The sequence below is a fragment of the Macaca mulatta genome, chromosome 12 (assembly GCF_049350105.2).
Source record: "Macaca mulatta isolate MMU2019108-1 chromosome 12, T2T-MMU8v2.0, whole genome shotgun sequence".
NCBI classification, from domain to species: domain Eukaryota; kingdom Metazoa; phylum Chordata; class Mammalia; order Primates; family Cercopithecidae; genus Macaca; species Macaca mulatta.
In genome coordinates, this window is record NC_133417.1 from 128,245,765 (window position 1) to 128,254,595 (window position 8,831).

Consider the following 8,831-nt stretch of genomic DNA (forward strand, 5'->3'; position numbering starts at 1 on the left):
GACAAGGTAAGTTCCTTCCACCTATGAGCCTGTAAAATCAAAAACAAATTAATTACTTCCCAGATACAATGGGATACAGGCATTGGGTAAATATAGCCATTCCAAATGGGAGAAATTGGCCAAAACAAAGGGGTTACAGGCCCCATGCAAGTCTGAAATCCAGTGGGGCAGTCAAATCTTAAAGCTCCAAAATTATCTCCTTTTACTCCATGTTTCACCTCCAGGTCACACTGATACAAGAGGTGAGTTCCCGTGGTCTTGGGCAGCTTTGCCTCTGTGGCTTTGCAGGGTATAGCCTTCCTCCTGGCTGCTTCATGGGCTGCCTTTGAGTGCCTGTGACTTTTCCTGGTGGACGGTGCAAGCTGTCAGTGGATCTATCATTCTGGAGTCTGGAGTATGGTGGCCCTCTTCTCACAGCTCCACTAGGTGGTTCCCCAGTAGGGACTCTGTGGGGGGCTGTGACTCCACATTTCCCTTCCATACTGTCCTAGCAGAGGTTCTCCATGAGGGCCCCACCCCTGCAGCAAACTTCTGCCTGAGCATCCAGGCATTTCCATACATCCTCTGAAATCTAGGTGGTGGTTCCCAAACCCACCCCAATTCTTGACTTCTTTGTACTGGCAGGCTCAACACCACATGGAAGCTGCCATGACTTGAGGCTTGCATCCTCTGAAGCCATGGCCTGTGCTCTGGATTGGCTCCTTTGAGCAACTGCTGGAGCAGCTGGGATGCAGGCCACCAAGATCCTAGGCTGCACACAGCACAGGGAGCCTTGTCCCAGCCCACAAAACCACTTTTTCCTCCTAGGCCTCCAGGTCTGTGATTGGAGGGGCTGCCTCAAAGGTCTCTGACATGCCCTGGAGACATTTTCCCCATTGTCTTTTGGGTTAACATTCAACTCCTTGTTACTTATGCAAATTTTCTGCAGCTGGCTTGGATTTCTCCTCAGAAAATGGAATTTTCTTTTCTATCACATTGTCAGGCTGCAAATTTTCTGAACTTGTATTCTCTGCTTCCTGTATAAAACTGAATGCCTTTAACAACATGCAAGTCACCTCTTGAATGCTTTGCTGCTTAGAAATTTCTTCCACCAGATACCCTAAATCATCTTTCTCAAGTTCAAAGTTCCACAGATCTCTAGAGCAGGGGCAAAATGCCACCAGTCTCTTTGCTAAAACATAACAAGAGTCACCTTTGTTCCCGTTCCCAAAAAGTACTTCAACTCCATCTGAGACCACCTCAGCTCAGATTTCATTGTCCATATCATTATCAGCATTGGTCAAAGTCATTCAACAAGTCTCTAGGAAGTTCCAAACTTTCCCACATTTTTCTGTGTTATTCTGAGCCCTCCAAAGTGTTCCAACCTCTGCCTATTACCCAGTTCCAAAGTCGCTTCCACATTTTCAGGTATTTGCAACAGTGTCCCACTCAACTGGTACCAATTTACTGGATTAATCTGTTTTCATGCTGCTGATAAAGACATGCCTGAGATTGGGCAATAAAAAAAAAAAGGTTTAATGGACTTATAGTTCCATGTGTCTGTGGCGGGGGGGTCACAATCATGGCAGAAGGCAAGAAGGAGCAAGTCATGTCTTACACAGGTGGCAGCAGGCAAAGAGAGAGAGGAACTAGCACAGGGAAGCTCCTCTTTATAAAACAATCAGATCTCATGAGACTTACTCACTATTATAAGAATAGCATGGGAAAGACTTCCCTCCATGATTCAATTATCTCCCACTGGGTCCCTCCCCTGACGTATGGGAATTCAAGAGGAGATTTGTGTGGGGACACAGCCAAACCATATTGGGTGCTAATCCCATTTGTGAAGGCAGAATGTTAATGAACTAATTACCTTCCAAAGGCTTGGAAGTTAAATTTCAACATACGAATTCTGGGGGTACGCAAACATTCGGAGCATAGCAAATTTAATTTATGGTAGTTAAAGGTCTGCTCTCATATTCTAAATGGGTTGTTATTGTCATCATTATCATCATCATGATAATCATGTCAACAATAACAACCACCACCACCACTCACTTTGGGCAGAAGAGTTTAGGTCAGGTTCAGGATAAGGTAATTTTTAATAAAGATAAGCCCCAGATACATATAATCCTTGCCTTAAGATGCAGGCATTCTCTTGCCTGATTCCACATTACAATATTAGGCAGGAAAAAAATATTACCTTAGCAGCTGAGTGATAAATAATATAAAACCCTCTTCTCCAAACCCACATCACTGCCTTTGTTCAGACCCTCACCATCTCTTGCTTGACTTTGTAGTACCTTCCTCACTAGTTTCCCCACCTCTGGTCTAACCCCAGTTGCATTATCCCTGGTACTGTAGCCAGAAGGATATTTCTTTTTTATTTAGTTATTTTTTTAGATGGGGTCTTGCTTTGTCGTCTAGGCTGGAGTGCAGTGGTGCGATCTTGGCTCACTGAAGCCTCTGCCTCCCCGGTTCAAACAATTCTCTGGTTTCAGCCTCCCAAGTAGTAGCTGGGATTACAGGTGTAGGTCAACACGCCTGGCTAATTTTTGTATTTTTAGTAGAGACAGAGTTTCATTGTGTTGGCCAGGCTTGCCTTGAACTCCTGACCTCAAGTGATGTGCCTGACTCGGCCTTCCAAAATCTTGGGATTACAGGCATGAGCCACCTCACCCAGCCCAGAAGGATCTTTCTAGTATGCAAATCTGATCATGATGCATCCTAATCTAAACCACTTAAATTTCTCCAATTTTCCTGCAACAATATCCAAACCACTAAATATAGAACGTAGAGATCATAGGATGCTCCATGCCCTGAATTTTTCTGCTTGGGTAGTCTCATCTCTAATACTGCTACTGAATGCAGTTCCCTGAATACATAAAATTCCCTGAATACATAAGCTATTCATCTTCACATTTTTTATGTTGACTTTCCTTTAGCCTCAAAAACTCTTTCCTTCTTTTTTGGTCTGTCTAGAGAATCATTATTCATCCTTTAAGAGCCAGCTCAAATGTTGCTTCTTCCAAGAAGCCTTCTTTGATATCTCCAGAGACAATTAAGAGTTTACTTCACCATATTCCCATAATACCTTGCTTCTATCTGTATAAAAATCTTAAGACCAGAACAAATTATTAGAACACTGGGAGGTCTAGGATAGTGAGGTTTGTACTTAGCTCCCCTTAATACCTTCTCCACAAGGCTGAGTACAGAGTTGGTATTGATAGTTATTGAATAAGTGAAAACACACATGTTATTTAAGATAATCTTTGAGTATAAACACCAAAAGTTTATTTTTCTGATGAGAAAGTCATCTTTTTCCCCCCTCCTGAGAATTCTTTTCCCATTTACTTTGGTGAGAATGGGATGGAGGGCTAGGAACAGAACTATGAGGGACAGGAGAGAAGGGAATTAGAAGAGACTGGAGTGTAGAGAGTGATAATTGAGACAGAAAGGAAATGAAAACAAGGCTATTCCTCTCTATGTTAGTGTATCAGGCTGAGGTCCAGAGAGAAAAATCCCCATGGGTTTTCAAAAAGGAAGCTTGGGCTCCCAGTGTGTGTCCGTGTAGCAGAGCAGTGTCTATCTGTCCCTGCTTCCGAGGGAGGAAAGGAGAACGTGTGAGGTCTCTCTGTACAAAGTTCAGAAGGAACTTGGGTATCCACACTACAGCTGTCTCTACATTCTGTTTGTTTTCCTTTTCATTCTCCCTCCCAGCACTTAGGAACCTTCCTTTTCAGCCTGTTCAGCTGAAGATGACCAGGAAACATAACCTAAACAACCCTAAGCCTTTGGACCAAGGCCCATTCAGCCTTCCATTGCTCCCAGTCCAAGAGCTAGATTTTAATCGTCTTCCATTAAGGACCCATTTTGCTTGAGAACTGTATCCAGTGTCTTGGCAGTGCTTGGTAGCCCTCTGGAAAGATGCTGGCTTTTCTAGTGGCAGGACTGAGTGGCTTGTAGGTGAATGGGCAGTAGTGCTGTTGGCCCACCTGAACATGGGGAAGTAGGTTTGGGGGAAGAATTAGTGCTGTATGCTTTTACCCTTGAGGATGTGAATACAGCCTGAAAAAGGTACTCTTGGACCATGCTCTTGCCTTAAGAAGAGAATGTCATGGTGGAAGCAGGAGCACCTGGAGCCTGGCTGCCAAGATCGTTGACACTTATCTTCCCAGAAAATTGTGCTCCTATAATTAGCTCTGTTAAGTGGAAGCTCCTCTCTCACAGTACATTCTGTTTGGAGATGGGCTAATGAGTTAGCATAGCTCCTTTGTCTGTCCTGAAATATCTTGACCAATTGCCCACTTTTCAGGACCTAGCTTCAAAGGAGCAGAGGTGAGGGAAGGGGCTCATCCCTCATTTGAAATTGGAATATGGACAAAAATTGGTTAATTAAAATGTCCAAGGTAGCCGTGGTCAGTGATTATCCCTGGGGAGGTATTTCTGAGATGAGGTACCAGAAAGGGATAACAAGCAACTCGAGGGGTATGAAAAGAGACAATGGGTGACGGTGTTCATAGGAGACTTTCCGTTGCATTTTAGGGACTGACAGACAACAGGTCTATTTTAGCTGCTAGCTGATAATTTCCTGCTTCCTTCTTTCACTGATGTGGTAAGGCTCTCCTTCCCTAGAGTGCTGGTCTTGATGAAACTGTCTTCATTTGCTCCTTTTTAAAGATGGTTCAGGTTCTTTCTCACAAAGGGAAAAAAAGATAATTGAATATTAAAATATTCAAATGTATGGTTTATCCCGGGGATCACTAGACTCAAAATCTCCAATTAGTAGGACATTCTGACCAGACCATGTTATACTTTCATCATCTAGCCAGCTACACATAGACACCAGGTCATGTTTTCCTGGTCTTTGGTACTTTAGGAGCTTTACTATTTCAGAAGTACTTCAGGAGCAGGGATTCAATGAAGTACATGCCCACACACAACACACATGTGTACACACCAGACTTTTTCATGATTAGGGTTGATATGGAGGAAAAGTAGGCAATGTCTCTCACTCATTTATGAAATATGTTTTGAGCACTTCTATGAACCAGCTTTTCTACTAGGAGCTGGGATACAGCAGGGAATAAGTCAGAGGCTCTTTATCTGCATGTGGTTCAACACTGATATAACATCAGGCAAATAATGCAAATCTCTTACTCCTACAATACACCATTCCAATTTAATTTTTTTTCTTCTGTTTTCTGTTGTGGGAGCCCTGAGGGTCTTGGCAACTTTCCAGTTCTAGAACAGATGCATGGAAGGCACAGTCAGGGATGTGTCTTAACATCGGTTCATCTCTGCCAAAACTGGATGAGCCAACAGGTTTCTTGGGAGCATCTGTCTCCTTGACCACATTATGAAAATGCCGATACCCACCCTAACCAGGAGGCCCATTCTGTTGACTTCCAGCACTGCCCTGGTTTCAGGAAGCATCTGTGGTGCTTTTGTCTAGTAGTGTTTCATGCTGTCTGCCCAGTGTCCATATATATGATGGGAAGACCACCTGGTCAGAGGTGGTTTGCTCTGTCTCAGGGTGGAATCCTGGCTTCTCTCTCCATCTTGTTTATCAAGCTGCATCTGCTCAGTCTCAGATGAGAAGAGGACACGAGGCAGCACTGCTGGCAGCTCTTAGTCACTCTGCAGAGAGTTCTGGTAATTTTCCTCTGTGAGAAAAGGGACTGGTTGCCAGCCTCAGTCTGTGATTCCTCTGCTGTTCCCTCCAGTGTCAGCTGATGAAATAAGGCCTTTTGATTTCCTTTACTGTTACATTCTCTGGCAAAGAACCACCAGGGAAATGAGACTAGGAACTTTCAGGCTATCCCAGGGAGCTGAGAAGTATTCATAGAAACAAAAATATTAGATTTGTCAAATATTAGGTGCCAAACCACAGTGATATAGTGGTGCTGATGAATGTATTATGCATATGTAGATTTGAGCATACGTTTGCACTTGTATGTTTTTCTCCCCAAAAGCTTGCATCCGTTAGGAAAGAATAATATTCCCTTTGCATTATCTTGACTTTTTCTGGATGAAAAGCAAAAATGCCATTTAGCTCTTGGCCCAAAGGAGTTTCTCTTCTGTACATTTTTGGGGCAGGGTTCTCTGGGGGAATGTGGGCCTTTCCTTTCTTCTTTATATTCCTAATTCCAATATTGTAGAAGCCTTTCCTCTTGGAAAATGTGGGTTTAGGGTCACTGTGTATCTCCTGACCTGATGCAATATACCTTGGTTGAGGTATTAAATCTCTCATATTTTAGATTTGTGATTCTGGTGGGACCATTTATTATAGGATCCTCCTCCTTTCCTATAAGCTGCACAGTATGGGCCTGGTTAATCATAAATTCCAATTTTCTTGACCACTCTGATGGTACAGGTAAGAGCCTGGTACCTGAGCTGGACCAATCTTTTTTTAGGGTTCTTGTGTTTGGAGCTGGAGCTCTGAGAAGAAATCTTGCACTGGGCTTGAGAACAGGAAGCACATAATTAAAAATCTACTTCACCACTGATATGTTTGGCTCTGTGTCCCAACCCAAATCTCATCTTGAATTGTAATCCCCACAATCCCCACGTGTCAAGGGTGGGACCAGGTAGAGGTAATTGAATCATAGGGGCAGTTTTCCCCATGCTGTTCTCATGATCATGAGTGAGTCTCATGAGATCTAATGGTTTTAATAAGTGCCTGGCATTTCCCCTACTTGCACCCATTCTCTCTCCTGCCACCCTGTGAAGAGGTGCCTTCCACCATGACTGTGAGTTTCCTGAGGCCTCCCCAGCCACGCGGAACTGTGAGTCAATTAAATCTCTTCTCTTCATAAATTACCCAGCCTCGGGTATTTCTTCATAGCAGCTTGAGAATGGACTAATACAACCACCATACAGAGAAAGTCTGTCTATGCCACTGAAGAGTATTTCCGAATAGAGGAAAGCAGAGAGTGGGCTGGACTGAGAGGCAGAGGTTTCCTCATTTACGTTCCTGGACACAGTCAGCAACTGAACTAAAAATGTCCTACCTAATAAGGTGAAGCAATGTGTTCCTTATAACATCTCTCTGTTTTAATGTAACTTTGCTGATCAGAAAGGAGAAGGCAAAAAATTGAATCACCGCTAAAGGACTTATCCATGTAACCAAAAACCAACTGTTCCCTCAAAATGATTGAAATAAAAAAAGTCAAATACTATATAACATTAGCAGAATAAAACATTGTTGCTATTATGAGTTAATTTTTAAACTTGTTATTATAAATACATATAAAAGTTGTTAAGTTTTGAATATTTTATTTTATTTTATTTTTTGAGATGGAGTCTTGCTCTGTTATCCAGGTTGGAGTGCGGTGGTGCGATCTCGGCTCACTGCAGCCTCTGCCTCCTGGGTTCAAGCGATTCTCCTGCCTCAGCCTCCTGAGTAGCCGGGATTATTGACATGCACCACCATACCCTGCTAATTTTTGTATTTTTAGTAGAGACAGGGTTTCACCATGTTGGCCAGGCTGGTCTCAAACTCCTGACCTCAAGTGATACACCCACCTCAACCTCCCAAAGTGCTGGGATTACAGGTGTGAGCCACCACGCCTGGCTGAATATTTATTTTATAAGCAGCCACTTTACTGAGTGCTATAATTTGACCACAGTATTTTTTAGTTGATTTTCTCAGGTTTCACCAATAGATAAATATATTACCTACAAGTAATGATAACTTTGTCTTTTCTTGTTAGTTATATCCCATTTGTTTTTGTTATACCTTTTTCCATCTCTCTCTACTTTTAACCCACCTCTATTATTTTATTTAAGGAGAGATTTTTAATAGCATACAGTTGGCTCCTTAAAAAATTTATTTTGACAATCTATCTCCTTTAACTGCTGTGTTGGGACAATTTTCATTTTATGTAATTATTGCTGTCTTGATTTGTTTTCTGTTTATTCCTCCATTTAAAAAATTTCTTGTTATCCTTTTTACTCTGTTCTTTTAGATTCATTGAATTTTTTTTAGTGTTCTATTTTGATTATTTTACTGAGTTTTTGACTATGTCTGCTTGTATACTTTTTAATGTTTGTTCTAGGGATTGCAATATATATTCTTAACTTTTCATAGTTTATTTAGAATTTGTATCTTATCACTTTCTGGAGGATGTAAGAATCTACTACTATATAAATCCCTTTATCCTCCTCTCTTTGTGGTCTATTTTTCATATGTATTATATTTGTACACATTTTAAATCTTATTATACAATGCTATACATTTTCCTTTCATCTTTTATGCATATTTTAAAGAAATTAAGAAGACAAAAACAGTTATCTTCTGGACCATTATCAATTCTGCTGCTTTTCCTTTATTCCTGAAATTTCAAGTTGCCCTCTGGTAACATTTTCATTCCATTTGAAGTACTTTCTTTAGCAATTCTTTTAGAAGGGGTCTACTTGCTACAAGGTGTGTTGGCTCTTTATCTGAGTATCTTTGTATATTACTCTCATTCCTGAAGGATATTTTGATGGATATAGAATTCTTTTTTTTTTTTTTTTGGGACGGAGTCTCGCTCTGTCGCCCAGGCTGGAGTGCAGTGGCGCAATCTCGGCTCACTGCAAGCTCCGCCTCCCGGGTTCACGCCATTCTCCTGCCTCAGCCTCCCGAGTAGCTGGGACTACAGGCGCCCACAACCGCGCCCGGCTAATTTTTTGTATTTTTAGTAGAGACGGGGTTTCACCGTGGTCTCGATCTCCTGACCTTGTGATCCGCCCGCCTCGGCCTCCCAAAGTGCTGGGATTACAGGCGTGAGCCACCGCGCCCGGCCTATGTTGTCCAATTCTTTTAGCACTTTAAAAATGTTATTCCATTGCCTTCTGACCTCCATGAA